Source organism: Pteropus medius, unplaced genomic scaffold (genome assembly GCF_902729225.1).
Source record: "Pteropus medius unplaced genomic scaffold, Ma_sr-lr_union100, whole genome shotgun sequence".
NCBI classification, from domain to species: Eukaryota; Metazoa; Chordata; class Mammalia; order Chiroptera; family Pteropodidae; genus Pteropus; species Pteropus medius.
The window spans coordinates 5,870,926-5,888,756 of record NW_024355008.1 but is presented as its reverse complement, the minus strand read 5'-3'; the positions used below and the strand labels follow the sequence as shown (position 1 = coordinate 5,888,756).

Genomic DNA, 17,831 nt, shown 5'->3' with positions numbered 1-17,831 from the left:
ATGTTTTTATATAGCAACCTAAGTTTTGAAGTTTCTAATTTATCTCAATACTTTTTTTCTACTTTATCAATATTTGTGGGCCGGATCCAGCCTGCACTCTTTTCTCTAAATAATTGTAGTGGCACATAAACATGCCCATTCTGCCTACAGTGACAGAAGTGAGTAGTAGACAGAAAGACTAAATGGTCCACAAAACAGAAAATATTTACTATCTGGGCCTTTATTGAAAAAGCTTACTGACCTTTGCTTTATCGATACGATCTTCTACAGCAGACCTAGAGACTTGGCATTTATAAACTTAAATATTTTCTTTGTTTTGATTTTCTTTTCTTCCCTCATTCTGCCATGAATGTTTTATGAATTACTGACCATTGTGATCTTCTAAGAGCAATAACATGTTAATGGCAGGTAGTCAGTGATTGAGAACAAAAGCTATATTAGACCCCCATTTTCTATCTTATGTCAGTATTTTAATGTAGATGATAATTTTAAAGTGCAATAAATTTAAATTTTTTTGTAGTTTTTTTTTTTTTTTTAACACACAGTATGTCACTAATGTCTTTGGCAGTCATCTAGTTTAGTGGCTTCCATATGTAGTCCATGGACCAGATGATACATTCTAATCTTCTAGAATGATTAAGTACCCTGACTTCTCCTAATACTTACGTCTTTAACAGTAGTTATCTGAGCATTCACATTTTCTGATAACCTGCTTTTAGAATCCCTTTGTCAAATCATATGTTATCTCTACAGTTATCAGGGGTTATTTGAGATGGTACAGATAGGACTAGATTCTGAATCTCTTCACTTGACTAAGCTTCCTTTATTATGTCCCACTGTGAAGATTCATTTCCAGTTGTAAGTTATTTTAAAGGATTCCTAGGAAAGATAAGTTTCTGCAAGGCCTTTGAAGAAATGTTAGAAAACAAGATTAAAATTCTCTTTGTGTATTCTTTTCAGATTGACTTAATCACAATGCTTAGAATATATCTTTATGTGCCAGCCTTTTATACTGCTATTTTCTCTTCATCTTCCTATGTCCCCTTTATTTATGAAGATTATTTCTTATTATTGAGCTAAAGCTCGTACTCCACCCCCATCCCCATCTTGTTTCAGCATTTTCTGATCACTCTAGCCAAAGTATCTCTTTTTCCTCTGGCATAGCATTTATCAAGGCCTTTTATGTGGCACTTAGCAATATTTGACAATATATATTTTTAAAATGGTGATAAGATAGGCCATTGTAAATGTCTCATAAGTTGTTTAAAGGCAAAAATCACTTTTTCTCCTGTGTATCTCCCCTGATATCCAGAAAAAATGCTCCACAGTTAGCAAACACTCATAAAAATATATGATTATTTTTATGAATTGCTGTAGTATTATTTGAAAATACTGATCCTTGATTATGGTCTACCAGGGCCTAGAAACAGGAGAAAGTGAGAGTGTTACATTGGAAAGTGTCTGGTGAAGTGTACACAAACAATCTTTTAGAATTTGGACGTAAACGCTGAATATCAGCTTCTTCAGATTTGGCGATGAGTACCGTTGATTTTAGAAGGAAAAAATGTCCATAAGAGTAGTAATACCATTATTATTTATTATAGAGTAGGCATATTTTAAAGCAGTTGTTAATTCTGTGTGTATACAAAATGTCCTTAATGTAGTGACATTTTTGGATAAAGGTGATAAAGTTACTATGTTTTGGAAGCACTTTAATGAAGTGTCCTTGTAGTTACCTTTAGCATGTATAAAATATATCCCTGAAAAAGTTACAACTTCATCAGTCTGCCTGTTCCCACAAACTACTCATGGCAATGAACATATTTCTCAGCTCTCCTACTGACTTAGTTCTCCTTCTGAGCTCTTATGAGTGTTTTCACTTCCTCTTATTCTTATTTTAACATTTCTTCAAAGACTGTTTTTGTGTCTGTGCTGTGTTGTATTTATGATTCTGAGTACCCAGGACTTTTCAGCAACTGGGGAATCCTCCAAAAGTCTTATGCTTTCGACATGAATAGTCCAGTTTCATTTGGCATATACTATTGACAGAGTGCTTCATCCTCTTTATAGCTTGCTGTGCAGCAGATGGTCGTTATATCATTTATGACTCTTCAGGGAGTGCATAAATACATGTGCACAAATAAAAAACGGCTTATTATGGTAATCCTCTTGTGTCCTTATTGATGGGGTTCCCTGATACAGATAAGCGTTTTCAAACTTGAAAATTAGTTAACATATCTTAGCTAAGATTTTTTTGTATTTATGTATTTGCTTAACTGCCATTTCTCTTTCTTTCCTCTTTAAAAAGGCAAGGTTGGACGAGTTGGATCTGGTATTCCTACCATATATGCTGCTTTTTTTTTTTTTTTTTTGGCAGGCTCATACCAACTCTAAAGGACATCTGAGACATTTTGAATATGTAGACAGAGCTTTTAAAGAAAGGAATTGCTGTTCTCTTATATCAACTATGGCAGACTTAGAAACAGACTTTAAAGGAAAACAGAGCCATGTGTGTTCTCACTGTGTATTATTGTTGCGCCCCCTCACATAGCTGTTAGGATTTGTCAGCAGTTTGTTTTGACTCACTATACAAGGTGGGGGTGGTTTTCTGTGTTTTTGTAAGTTAACTAGTGTGGGATGTCAGTAATCTCAACTTTACCACTTTGATTGGCCGTGATCCATTCTTTTCCCAGACTATATTTTAGAACTAAAATTTGCCCTAAAATATTTGCCAAATGCTTTTTCTCTTCCTATAACCCTGGAGGTCTAAACCTGATCCTTAAGAGATATGCTTTTTTTTTTGTTTGTCTCATGTTTCTTTTGTGGTGTGTTCATGGTATTTCTAAAAACTAATTTGGGAACCACCTTGAGTTGTTTTCAATTTACCTTGATAGTTCTTATTACATAATACAATTTAATTTTATTTATTATGGCAAAATTAGGGACACTCTCAAGTCTACATTTCATTTCTTGTGAGGTAGTTTTAGACACATAACCACAGTAGATTGTTTTGACCAGGGACGAGGAAGTCTTTGGTAGCATATGAAAGAGAGAACTGGGCTCCTGGACTTGACTGAATGGATCTTCTGATTTCAGAAACCATTAAACAAAGAGAAGGCCTAGACTGATCTGTCTTGACCTGTTGTTTACTGTTTCTTAAGAGAAATTGCACACCAGGGAGTTGGGCAACATGGTGGTCCTAGTACATCTTTGACATGACTTTAAGGTTAAGAAGTAAAGCTTTATAGATGAGACACAAAAGTGTTTTCTTTTAGTCATCCAAGGTAACCATTACATTTAAAGATCACTGTAGATGTCTTATGTCTCTGATAACTTTTCATTATGTAACTGCTCTTTATTTACTTTCTCTACTATATATGTGGCATCATTCCAGCAGCAAGTTAAATTCTTCTTTGCATGCATTTATTGTAAACTGTCATTTATCTGGGATTAAAATAACTTGAATTCTTTTAGCATTTTCAATACTTGACATTTAAGAGAGAGACAGATGGCAAGTAAACAAGGTGAGAGGACTTTATTTGTTATATTACAGTCTCAAACTACTGTAAAGAATTTTAATTAGATGTTATTTTAGCAAGTTTCCAATTCACTGCAGGTCATTGAAGCTTGGACAGAAGCAGAATGTACACCAAGTATTTTAATATGTAACAATCTACTGCATGTGGTTGAAAGTTCATATGGAAACTAGTAGGCTATATTTTTAAGAGTGTAAAAAATTCTGGGTCCCAGTGTGCCTTAGAGTAAAACTGTTTTTCTAATGAATTTTAAATAATACCGTTTTAAATTTCTAGTGGGAGTTTAGAATCAAGTTGATTTATTTTAAATATTTAAAAATTTATTTTATACCTTATCTCTTTTTAGCAAGCTCATGCCCTTTTTTCTTCATGCTGCATATTTTTAATTACCCACAGTTCTACTGGAGATTCTTCACTGTGAGATAATTATTACAAATAATTAATTACAAAAAATTCAAAATTCAGTTCTTCAATTTTCACAAAGAACTTTTGTGAAATGACTTCAAATTTATTTTTTTCAGGTCGAAGCTGGTTTTTAGAGCTGTTCATGGTGCAAGAAAATAAATTCATATACGGAACTTTCTCAGGTTATTCTTTGTAGATAGAGTCTGTGCAAATAATATGAAGATCTTAAAAAAATTTGCTTCTTACCGATAAAATAAAAATAAAGAGCCTTGAAAAATGTCTGGTACTAATAGTTCATAGAGGTTAACAAGTGATATACCAAAGGCAGACTGTCCTTCAGTTGCAAAATATTACATAGTTCGTATAACTCACCAGTTCAGGGAACAGCATGCATTTATAGTTTAATTGGTGGATAAAGAAAGCTTTCAATGAAAGGTCCGATAAATTATTTTTTCCCTTTAAGAATTCTTCAGCGTTTCTGAAGAATATAGAGTCTCTCGTGAGATGGTAGTAGTAAAGTTAAAATTGAAAAGTGGCTTTCTTTTATTGGTACAAACTTAGAGAAGATAACATTAGAATTTTGAAAAATACCTGCACATATTATGTGTTTTTTGTTTTGTTTCTTAATACGAATGAGTCCTTTTTTTTCCTTCTCATTTTGGGTTTGTAATCAACTTATATGGTAAGTTTTGTACCAAAATTTGTCTTAAATGCAACATGATATCAATATTATGTAGTTCACCCCCTCCCCCATTTAGTTATATTAATCTTTTGATTTCTCTTCGGTTGCTAGAAATATATTTGTGTTTTCTTCACCTCTTTTGTTAATTTAAGTAGCACTGAGCATTATTTTATTGGAATAACACCGACTACTATGTACAACTATGTAAGAAGTAATTTCTTGGATTTTGAGTGAAAGTCCTAGAAAAATTTTCGATCAAGAAGTCTGCTGTACCATTGTGTTAAGGAGTTTTAAGAACTGTTTCTCCAAGTGAAGTCGATAGGGTAAAAGAAATGCAGAATTTTGACATTCTTACGTAGGCTAAATTTTTCCTGTATAATCTGTTTTTTCATTACCAGAGTTTAACCTAGTCCTTAAACATTTTGTTTTCTAATTCTTGAGCTCATTTTAATATACAGTGGCGACATTTTGATTGATAAAAGTTTTTAAGGATGTAGAATTAAAGATCTCTTTTTTTTTTTTGTAATAAGCGAAATTCAAAAGCAAAACTGAAGGGCTGTTTTAGTGGATATTTTGAGAAGTCCAGTTTATTCTGGCCCTGGAAATCTTAAGATCGAGAAAAATAGTAACTTTCAATTTTTTAAAAAAGGTTTTACTGAATTATAAAGTTCTAAATCTTTTGGGATACTGGACTTTGTGTGATTGTTTAGCTGCTTCAGAGGCAACTTATATAAAGCTTAGAATTTTCATTTTTAATTTATAATCTTTAAGATTTTTTTAAAAGCCTTATCTAAATTATTCATTATTGATGTCAGTAGATTTAAAAGAGAAGCATATTAGATTTCTGAGATTTCCATAAATAATAAAATTATTTTAATTCTAAGGAAAATGCCTAGGAATCTGAATCTTACTTTTTTTCAAATCAGGATTAAACTCAAATGTTTATACTTACAATCCCCCTGGATACCGAAAACAAATCTTAACTGCATTTCTTAGTCAAAAAATGAAACTGATTATAAGCAGAAGGAAAATTTCCTACTGAGTGTCTGTAAGTCAGATGAGTCATACAAAAAGTAAAAATCATTAATTTTTTTATTGTACATTTCAGTCTTTAATTTTGTCTTCAGTTATAACTGGCCACGGAAATCAATAAGCCTGTTTGTCCCAGAGAAAGGTACTTGGTCTACTTTCACTGTTCTGCTTGAAGCAAGACTCTGGCTTGCTCTCCAGAGCCATCATGCAAATGAGTTGTAGTTTTCATTTACTGACCTCAAAATCTCTTCTCATTATACAAGACTATATGGTTGAAATTAGTGGAAACTGTGAATGGCAATAACCCTGAGAAATAACATGACAAAAAGCACAATTTATTCATATAAATGGTTTATCATTTATAGTTCTCCATTATCTGCCTTTCTAGCCCATCTCAAGACAGTTTCCCTCAGGTCTTTTTGCTCCAGCCACTTACCATTTTTCAGTTTTTCAGGCCTTCAGGACCTCCACATATCCACAGCTTCATCTGCCTGAAAATATTTTCAGCTATCTAACTCTTGCTTGTCCTTCAGATCATAACTTAAATGTCGGTTCCTCAGAGAGGCCTATCTTGACTGATCACTCTAAATTATTCTGCATATCATTTTCTCTCATGGTACTCCAATCTCTTTTACCAGAACCTATCATAATTTATATGAGGTTCTTTATTTACCACTTTCTTCCCAGTGCCGACTCCAGTTCCTACACATAGTAGGTACTGAATAACTATGTATTGAAAGAATGAGGGATGAATGTACACTAATCTCAAGATACTATTTAAGGAGCGTTATAAAACTTGGCAGGCATGGTTAAACCTATATAGGAACATGAGCTATTGCTGGTTTTTGTTCAGTTTTCTTTCTGGGGATAGCAGGAAAATTTTAATACTTATTAAACGAGAAATTTAATTAAATTGAGTTTGTTCATCTTGTATGATATTTCTTTTAATTAGCTGAGGATTATATTTTCATGTGATATTTTAGAAAGTATGTAAAAGGCTTTGCAGCCACATGCCATCACTCTTTTGCCTGCTGACACATAATTAGAACCATTATCTAGAATGTTTCAGCATAGACCTAAATAGCACAGAAACTTCAGAATTGCAAGCGAAATTACTTTCCACGTATTCAATTATTTATGTACTTTACTGCTTAAACTTAGCATATTTGTTTTACCAAGACGCATGAAATTGGAACTCAGTGCATTCATGTTATATTTCTTCTTCATGCCAATTAAAGTAAAATTTCAAAATCCCTATAATAAAGGTGCTATTGAGTAGTTTCTTGGTATTAACTCTTAAGTTAATGAACAAAATATTATAAATATATTATGTGCAGAGTCTTTGATACCCATCTCTCTCTATGAAATGGGTGAATAATATTCAGGTGTTACTTTATACCCTCTTGGAAGAATTGCCATCCTTAATGTCAGATTATTTTGTAAAACATTTATTAATGGTTCCTTATTTCCGGTTGTATCAAGTGGAAACTGCTTTTACTAGCATTTTGGCTTCACCCTACTTTCTGAACCGTGTTCTCTACCTCCATTCATTACTTGGTATCTCATACTTCCCATACTACAGTATTTCCTTCTTCCAGCTTTATTTATTTGGTTCCCTTAATTTGAAATAATTTTTAAAAAATACCATGTTACTCTCATTCTTACTCTTGAATAACATTTAGACTTCAGCCTCATTTGTCTAATTTCAGTTCCTGGATTTAGCCAAGATGTTTTCTACTTTGTTGCCTTTTCAGTTTGCTTCTCCTTCCTGAAAAGCTCTTCCCTTGACTCTTGACATTTTTTAGATCTAAATGTCTATATCACCTCCTTAGATGGGTTTTCTTTGACTACTTTATCTGAAATAGATTGTCCTGGTTAGTATTATCAATGTTTGCTCATGATTTCTTCCTTTTCCTACTTATGTTACCTGTTTTTCAAGGTGTAGTTGAAGTTCTTATTCTGGAAGCTTTTTTTCAGTAATTGAGGCCTGGAACTTGACGGTGTTTATTTTTTTTTTAATTAAAAACATTTTATTTATTTATTTTTATTTTTTAGCTTTTACAATTTGTCAAAACACTGTAGTTGTTAGTATAGAAATAGAGTTCTATCTTGGTTCTTTGGATGTCCTATATCTAGTTGAGGAACACTCAGGATCCTCAGGAGGGCACTTGAGCCCACTTGGAGGTCAGAGAAGACTTCCGGTGGAAATTATGTATGAGCTGATGCTCAAAGGTTGAGTAACACATATAGGCAGGGTGTGAGTCATGGAAGATTTAAAGGAGTAGGATGTAGATACCTAACTCAGGAGTATGTGGTGTACTGTGTTGAGTTCTATGGTTTTGGATATCTCAGCAGGGTGGGAATTTGAGGATTTGGGTTTCCTTTTTATGCTTTTTCTTTTCTCTCTGACTTTTCAACTGTGACCATGTTAATATTTCTGGTGGTGGGAGGGGAGAGTATATAGCAGAACAAAATAACAAGAAAGAAAGTTACTCTGATGGTATACCACATCATTTCATATTTAAATGACAAGTTTTGCATTTTGGATATTTCATATGTTAGCCGTTCATTTTAAAATTTGGTGCTACTGATTAGTATTTTCAGTGCTTCATTACTTTTAGCTTTGTACTAGACCACATGCCATATACACAGGGGGCACTCAACAACTGAAAGAGCTGACCAACTTTTGAGAACAGAGTTTGACTTTCGTTGGGTGACTTTTACTTCATTTTGCCCTAATTGAAGTTGCAGTAGACATAGGTTAATAAGATAATCATTTGATTACATGCAAGTGTGTGCCTTACTTTGCTACCCTAAATTGGCTTTGTCTTTAAAAATATATGATTAGATATTTTCCTGTCTTATAACTTCAATATTAAAATTTAATCGTAGACTTGCAGGTTTTTGTTTTTTTTACACACAAACTTTTAGAGACAGAGATGGTTTTTTAAAAGAAAAAAAAATGTAGTACTAATCTGACTTCTGTCTCTCACAACAAAATCTGATTGATCTTTCTTGTTATTATATGATGCTTCATAAGATCGATTCTATATCAAGGTTGCCAACACTTCCCCTAACAGAAGAAAAACATTCAGATCCTTGGATTGCTGTCTTGGGAAAGTATTACATACAGAGGAAAAGGCTTTGATGGGAAATGTTGCTTCCTTTAGGAAATGAAGTACAAGGATCTAAATGTCTGTCTTATAAACAAGATAACACCTTATTAGGCAATTTTGGAACACCTATTCAGTGGCTTTATTAGTATGCTTTTCCCATCATGACTCTTGAGGATTTATAAGGTGATTTTACCATAGACAGTCATACAAGTTGTTTTGATGTTGACAGCAATGCATTGTGGAGGAGGGGTAGAAAGTACAGATTATAACTTTACATTATTACTCTCTTATTTATTTCTTACATCTAAAGCAGAATTTCCAAGTAAGTATTCTAGTGAAAATGGAGTCAAGTCAAATATACTTGATCGTTGGGGTTCTTAGGTTTACGGGTGTGCTGACTAATTATATATAAAATGAGATATCTCTTTAAGTTAAAACAGTGTTTAAAGGTAGATAGCACTTCAAATACTGTTATTAGGGCCATATTAAATTAAATTTTCAGCAACAGTAAATGGTTTTTACTTCTTGTAATGGCTTTCAATAGCAGGAATTTCTCTTGCAAAGGGTTAATGATTTAGAAATGTGAAAAGATGTTTCCAAAATTATAACCTATCTTTTAAAACTTTTTCATGATTTTAGAATAAGTGATAGAAAGTTTTATATTACAGTAAATGCCAATTAACTTGAAAGGATTTTGGTTTGTCTTAAAGATAATTGGGAGAATTGTGAAATGACACAGGGTTAGGGATTACTGATATCAGGGTTTATTACAAAAGAAGTGGAGAAGAAAAACAAGAATTTGATTTTAGGAGTTCTTTCATAACATTAAGATAGTTGCAATTTTGTGTATAGGAGTCGATTTTGTTTTCATTGTGAGAAAACCACTGTATAGATAGACAAACATTATCCATTACATTTATTTCACCTGCATGTTTGATACTAAAGTGTTTATTTTGTCATAAACTACAAACCAGATTGGAAAAGTAATCCACATTTTTTGAAGTAGGGGTATTTCATGAGTTTTATAAAAATAATATTTTAAAATTATTTTATTGTTACAACTTGAGGATATTACAATTGAGGATATCAGCCCTTAGCAGTCACTGCATAGGGTGCTAGAAGATTGAAAAAATGATTGGTACATAAATTGTTTTTTATTTTTAGTAAGACTATAACTTAAAAAGAATCGCAGTGAGTTGTACGTGTTACATCTTCTGGTCTAGAAATGTGGCATAGAAGTTCCCTAGAACTTGTGTTCCATTGTGGTGGAAATGTTTTCTCACCTTTTTGAACTACCTATTATTGCTGATGTAGGTGATATTTTGAAATATACCTAGTGAAAGTTGTGTGAAATTTCCTATGACCATTTTTGGTCTGAGGGCTAAGTACCTTAGACCTGCTGATTATTTAAAAATTCAAGTAGGTTATATTCGGATAAGTAAGTTTATTTATTAAAGTACTTCAATTTATATTTTATATATAATCATCTCTTTTGTAAATTTATCACTTGATAAAAGGTAGAGAGTGTTTTGACCTAGGGCCAAGAGTAAAATTATTTAAACTTATCGATGCATATTTATTTGTTTTCTGTATTATGCTTAAAAAAAGTTTGAAGCTAAAATTGTTCATTTTGGAGTTAGTTTTTAAAAATGTTTGGCATTTCATATAATCCTACCTTTAATATGTCTTGGCATCTAAATGTTTTCTTTAGGAAAAGATGGTCTAATTTGGCTTACTTTACTCAGTGAACTACATATAATATGTAACGAAAATAATTTTGTAGTTTTCATTGTCCTATATTAGAGATTGCTAAATGCCCCCTGAATTTATTTTGCTTCTTTCTTATTATATATTCCTCCATTTTTATCTGCCCATACTAAAGAATATTTCCTGAGCTTGCATGGAGATGATGTGGCCCTGTGATTAAGTTCTGACTAATTGTATGTGAATAGAGTGTGTTGTGCAGCTTCTAGATCATGCCCTTAAAGGAAGGCCACATGCCCTCCTTTTTCTCCCTTTTATCCTGCTCCCTGGAAGCTAGAATGTGAGGATTGTTATGAGTCATCTCAGGCCACATGGAGAAGCGTGATGGCATAGGAATGGCAGAACTTCAAGGGAGAAGAATCCTTGGTTATTGACCATCTCATAGACTAGAGCTGCTATACTTTTAAGTGAAAGGGAAATAAACATCAGTGTAAACCACTATTCTGTCTCTCTCACACACAGCCAACACAGCATGCCAGGATCCACCACTGTGCTGAAAGTATGCACCATTTCTGCTGCATTTTTTGAGGTTTAAGTTTTGAAATTTGTATAGTAGTTATAAGGGAGGACATGACCGTGTAAATCTTTATTAACTATGCCTTGCTTAGCTAAAAGCAAGCACTAAACTAATACTAACGAGGCTCCTTCATATTATATTGTTGTAATTTGTATTACATGGTTATTCTGCATCAAACCATTTGTGACTATCCCTGGTCTGTTGGGTTTTATGGCCCATAAACAGGATATTATTTGTTAATAGTCCAGATTTCCTTTGTTTATAGTCCTTATGTCTGCCTTACTATACTTTCCTTACTTTTTCTTTGTCTCCCATGTCTTCTCTTCTCTTTCTTCATTTGGCCAGTGTCTGGGGAAGCCTGGCCAGTTCGTCCGAGCTTTCGGACCCTAATAGAGACCAGGTCCCTGGCATCATTCCTGAGCACACACGCTGGTGAAATTCAGCTACTTGCTTGGGAGTTTGTGGGCTTATATTACAATGGGTGGAAAAATGTCCTGTACTTTGCAACCTTTTAGACTAAGTAATACCACTTACAAGAAATTGTGAATGTTATAGGAACCAAATTTTGCGTGGGAGATGAGTACTAGGAAAAAAAAGTTTCAAAATGATGAATGAGAAAATTTCAAAAAGCATTGTTTAGTTTGTCATTTTCAGTCCAGAAGGCAACTTACATCATCACACTGGGGATGGGATATAGCTTCACTGAGTGATGTGGTTTGCTCCCCGAGTTATTTAGTTATGATTCATTATACTGAAATACTCTGCCCCTGCATAATCATTGTAAATTATGTGTGAAGCTCTAGGTGGGAAAGTTGAAAGAAAGACCGTATTATATTACAAGAACAATGCATGTCCTTTTATTGGTGTCCTTTCCAAGCTCTCTCTTTGTAACTGTGCCAAATTCCATCACATTCTATATGTATAGATATGACTGCATGCAAATACCAAGCATCTTACATTTTAAAGAAAACTGGGCAATGACCACATGTAATCATCCTTGCCTGTGATTCATCCACATTTTAAAATTCATTTTATATGTGAATATAAAAGTAGAGGGGACATTTCTATATATATTAATATAGTAAACCTTCTAGCACCATAGTCTCTATCCCTGGAACAAAATGGAAATCTCTGTTTCACTGGAGCCACTTGTGTACCATTGTTCTTCTATTTACTTTTTAAAAAACCTTCCTGTTGAAGCTTCCACAATCTTCTGACTCCTGTAGCAGGTACGTCCTTGTAGATGTCAATATTAGTCTTTATGACATCCTCCAGCATTTGAAGAGAACTTTTCCCTATTGTCTTTCTTCACTCAGATCTTACTTTCATTCTAGGCAACCATAATTCTCACCTCATCGACTCCACTGTCAGGGACTCCTACTGTTATTCCACCCAGCCATATGTATCCCTAGCCAAATCATGCTACATTTTGGAATCCTTAATTCCAAAATTTCATTCTGCAAACACACCCCCAAGTCCTTCCACCTTTCATTTCCTTGTGCTTATGAAATCTGCTCTTAAACTTCATTGGTATTCTCTGTTATTTGTGCTTCATTCTTCTGGTCTCTTGATTTTCTTCAGGCTTCACCCAATTTGGGTTCCATTAATTATTAGCCAAACAGACCTGAGTTCAAACTCTAGCTCTTCAGGTTACTGTGTAACTTAGATAATTTACTTAACCTTTCTGTATCTCAATATCCTTATCTGTCAGAAGGGTATTATAATATCCATCTAGTGGAATGGTTGAGAGTATATAGGAAATTATTGGTTAACTCCCTAATAGGTTCAAGGCAATTAGTGGTTATTAAATTAATGTGAGCTGCTTTTTCCTTTAATATTATTAGAGAGGATAGTAAAAGATGATGAAAAGGTGGATGAAGTTGGGGACAAAAATCACTGTAATACAATTTATGTGATAGTGTTAAGGACTAGAGCAGGGGTGGGAAATTTGTTGGATTATATACTAAAGCTATGGAGTTTCCAGGTTAGTGTATCTTGTTTACTATTTTATCTCTTTTTAATGTAGATCCTGTTTTATACTGTTACATTTTGTACTACATAGTTTTATTACTTCTTTATGTATGACTTAATTGAGAACATTTTATGTATGTAGTATATGTGAGTTCATTTCTCTGGTCAAGAAGATAATGGATTTATTTTGAAGTATCTGCTGTCTTGTTGCCCTCATTGAGTTGTACAATGTACTTGAGTTTAAGAAAATTGGAGATGTGTCATGGTGAAGTCATTTAGAAGCACAGAGTGCTTGGCTTTAAATTTCAAAAGCATTTAGATTTGTTGTTTAGGCGCTTAATTAAAGCAATCTTCTCAAGAATTGAAATCTCATTAAATTGATTTTGCCTAATTTACATGAATTTGTGTTGTCAAAAGACTCAAAGGTGCCATTCAGATTTGAAATGAAATATGAGTTGAAGGATTGGGGTTCACTGGATGGGTTGTATGGTTTATAATACGAGAGAGTGAATACTGAACATCAGCCTAGGATGTGACATAATGCCTTCTTAAATTATTGGCTTGACATCTTTTTATCAGGAACAGTTGGTCAAAAGCAGATAAGAATTTCAGTTAATGGCAAAGCACTTTGTACCTTTAAAACAATTTAATGAGTTGTTTTTGACATGAAAACTGAGGTAAGAGATACATGGCAGCAAAATCTGCTATTGTTAATTTACTTACTCTCACGTTTTTATTAATTTGTTTATTAATTCTATTCCTTCAACATGATTTCTTGAGCACATACTCTGTCCTGACCCTGTTTTAGTCACACAGGACAATTATGAATTACTGAACCTGATTTCCTCTTCCATACGGATTAGACAGAATATATCAGAAAAACTAAATATTAGCTATAGTTTATTTTGAATGCTTTTTCTTTCTCCTCTTTTTTCTCCTCTTTGTCCTCTTCGTTTCCTTCACCTTTCCATCTTAGCTTCTCTTTTTTCCCCCATCTCAGGAATAAGGGAGATGAGGAGATGGAACTTTGGAGTGGAAGACTGTTTTACAGAAACCGTGTTCCCAGCCCGGGTTTGAATCTTGGCACAGTGTCTGATAAGACATTAGCTGCAAAACTGGAAGATGATCATGACTAGATTGATTACTTCATCTCACTGTTATCTGTTGAGGGCTCTCAGTATGCGAGCCATGTTCTAGGCATGAAGGATTCAGTGGTGAACAAACCAGATATCCTTTCAGCCCTCCTGGAGTATATATAGTAAGTCTATAAAGTAAGTCTTCACTTAACATCGTCATTAGGTTCTGTGACTTTGAGTGAAATGACGTAAAATGAAACCAGTTTTACCACAGGATAATTGATATAAACAAGAGTTAAGTTCCCACAGCATCTCATCAGTGTTATAATGAAACAGCATTAAATGCAAGGACGTTAATTCCAGGACCTGTTGTACATTCTAGTAGGGGTGGCAGACCGTGAAATCAGTGTATACAGGTTGCTGTAATTTCAGTTAGTGATAAATTCTGTGAAGAAGAGTAATCTAAGGTGAGAGGATAGAAAAAGAAGATGCTTTATAGTAATATTCTAGGTACTGTTCTGGCTGCATTTTAGTATTATGGACATGGCTTTATCATTTCCTGATCTGTTCTCCAGGAGTGGAAATAGTTCTTCCTGTAGATCGAAGTCTGAAAGTGAGAAGATAGAAGACTGAAAGAAGAAAGGGGCCTAGAGAGGGGAGGTTGGAATTCACCAAAGATTGCCTTTGTCTGCTTCACAGGTTCCCTGAGCCAAGGTTATGTTTGTGGTGTTCAGCCCTTAAGGTGACAGAAATATGTGACATTTGCTTTAGGTTCTAGATACATGTTTGTTAACTAAAGTAACCTTGCTTGGGCAGCAGAAAACCAGCCTGTAGTCCATTTTATGTGCGTAAGCAGGGCTGGTGTTTGACATTTGAATTCGAGGCTGTGGTAACAGTCACCACAATAGTACCCTTTACAAGGCCCCTTATGCATAAAATTACCCTTTAAAGAAAGAAGACTGTGCTCTCTCACTGTCATCCCTGAGGAGGGAGCAGGGCTGCAGAGAGAGTTCTGATGGATTTGACAACCTGTAAATCTGGAGGTTTGGGAATTCTGAGGCTACAGGAAGAAAGCACCAGTAGGCTTAAGTTTAAGATTCTCAGTTTCCTGCTGCTTAGGAGGACTAATGATGGGGAGAAGAGTTATGAAAGGGGGGGAGTTTTAGAGAGCCTCTGAATTCAAAAGGTAGTATAGGAATGGTGACAGTATGGAGAGAAATGAGGAGAAAGAAGCTTATTTGAAAATTTTAAAAGACAAAAATGAAGCATAGTGGGGGAGTTCGAGAGGTAGCTATTTGGAATTAGTAGTAGGGCCAGATTTTTTTTAGAGGGGGACATTGAGGAAGGAGAGTAATGGAGAAATGGTAAAAATGGAAGCTCAAGGGAAACCTATAGTGTGTTTTATATCTTGGCAAGTTAGAACTCAGCATAAGAGGAGATTAGTTGCAACTTGAAACAAAGAAGGTAACTGTGACCAAGCTAGAAAAGCATCCTCCTTTTCAAAGGTCAGGATTACTGAAATGCAGGGCTCAGTCCATGTTCGGCAGCCGGAAGAATAACCCGGCAGGAAAGGCAATAGCCTGTTTATCACAGTGTACAGGTAACTGAATATGGGGAACTCGGAATGGATTGATTTATTTGGAAGTAGGATATAAACTAATCAAGTAACGCAAAACGTATATGTTTCTTAAAATGGTTACTTTGAACTCAAGATTTTCTTGTAATGTAAAAATAGTTTGTCAATCTGACCATGTTTATGCTTACCTGCTGTGGCTTGGAAGGTGGTCTGGTATAGCAAGAGAAATGCAAAACTTAGTGTTTCAGTCTGGAGGGGAGTGGTCCTTCTTGCCCCCTCCCCTTAGTGATATGGACGGAAGGCTTCCAAGTGAAGCAGAGATGAGATCAGGTCAGGGAGCCTTCTGTTCTGTGTGGTTTTGTTTGTCAGTGACACTGATCGTAGCCAGAAACAGCTGTTTCAGTCAAGTTCAAACTTGCCGTCTATTTTCAGTAGAAGCAGGAAGAATGTCAGAGGTGATGTTTGAATTCTAGGGCATTTTATGAGGGCCTGAGATAAAGCTGTTTAGACCTTCTGTCCTCTGTCATTTCACTTATCAAACTCAAGCATAGCCTTTTAATTTCAACACACTTAACTCCTGGGAATGAATAGGGCATTGAACGGATTCTATAAACAAGTATGTTTCTGAGCCATAAACAGGAACGCAAGCAGCACAAAGATAGCATGTCAACAAGATGGGGAATGTGAAGAGAAGGACAGGCTATAGAGCCTTCTCTGCTCCAATCTGGGGAAGCAACTCTGTTGTGTTTGATTTAAGGAGCAATGAAGTTATAAATCAGAAAATGCTGATGTACCTAACTACCATTATTCAGTTCTCTAGACAGTGCTACTGAGTGATATGTGAATAGTATTACATGTTTATTAAACACATGTTGCTTTTTATAGAAACCTCAAGATGAAAAGGCAAAGCAAAATGGATAGAATTATTTGGATACTAAGAATAGCAAAGGAGACTTTGAAGAAAATTTTGAATCCTATCACATGAAAGGTTTATTTTCCCATCTCTGTCTGAAAGGGTCCTACTGTTCTCCCTTCATTCTATTTTAGATTTAATTGGTTTGTATACTTTGGCTCTGAGTGTTCCTGAAGAGATACTAACCTCCCAGCACATGTAATGGAGTGAGAACAGTTTTTTAGTTCACTCTAAAGGGAGGAGATCCCATTCACAGTACCCGAAATAGAGAGTAGTAGTTTGTTCCAGAATTAACCAGCTATGGAAAGACTTAAAATCTTTGCCTGTTAGCTTGCTCATCCTAAGAATAGGACCTGAACTGTTAGAGTTGTTCAAGAATTAGCAGGCCTGAAAACTGTTAAGGCATTTTATTTCTTTCACATTTGCCAGCTTTTCTTGAGCAGCTTTCCTGTGCCTCTTGCATTTACAGATATGTAATACATTATCCCATTCAAAAGTGTAGTTCATTGTTAAATAGGTTAAACACTGTCACTATATGAATGTGTGCACGTGTGCATGTACCATATGTATTCATATATAAATGCATTTGAATAAAAATAATTGTAAATAAAAATTATAATTGTAATTCATAATAGCAAGTGACAGAGAATCAAAGAAATTATACATCCATACAGTGGAACATTTTTGTTTGTAAAAATAACGATTTGTATCTATACATGCTGGTATGGAGCAATTTTCAAGGTCTTACACTAACAAAAAGGAAATAAAAGATGCAGACGTGTGTTTAGTATGGTAACATGATATTAACAGGGATATATACAGGCACACATGTTCACACTTACACTTGTTTATGTAAAAAGAGGTGAAGGGATAGAGTCATGATCTTGCAAATGATAAGCTCTGTTTCTTCCTTTGAGATAGGAGGGAGGAAAAAGTTGGGCAAAGATATAGAGAAATAATTGAAATGATGAAAATTAATTATAGAAGAAAGGAAGAGAAGTCGGTGAGCACAAATCCCATATATTTTTTAAAATGCACACCTCTGGGAATCTTGAGAAAGCAGGGTAATTGGTTGGATGATTGCAGTGCCTTTGCATGTGTTCAGGGGGAGGACTAGAAATGTTTATTTAGCACTAGCATGCTGAAGTGCCCCTGACTTTTGTCATCAGGTTCTTTCTCTACCTGCATTGCATATATTTTTCCTTTCTTCTTTCCTCCCTTCTTCCCTTTCTTTTTTTTTTCA

At 34.6% G+C, this 17,831-nt stretch overlaps 1 protein-coding gene across 8 annotated transcripts in view; it reads left to right on the top strand.

The window, feature by feature from the left end:
• Positions 1–17,831, top strand: part of CBLB (Cbl proto-oncogene B) — a 200,487-nt gene that overhangs the window by 24,818 nt on the left and 157,838 nt on the right. The window contains exon 1 of one of the 8 annotated variants that reach the window (XM_039856931.1): positions 13,945–15,699. The exons of the other annotated variants lie outside the window; for them this stretch is intronic. The gene's annotated coding sequence lies outside the window, so the exon portion shown is untranslated. Of the gene's footprint in view, positions 1–13,944; positions 15,700–17,831 lie in introns of those variants that run through there. 8 annotated transcript variants of the gene reach the window in all.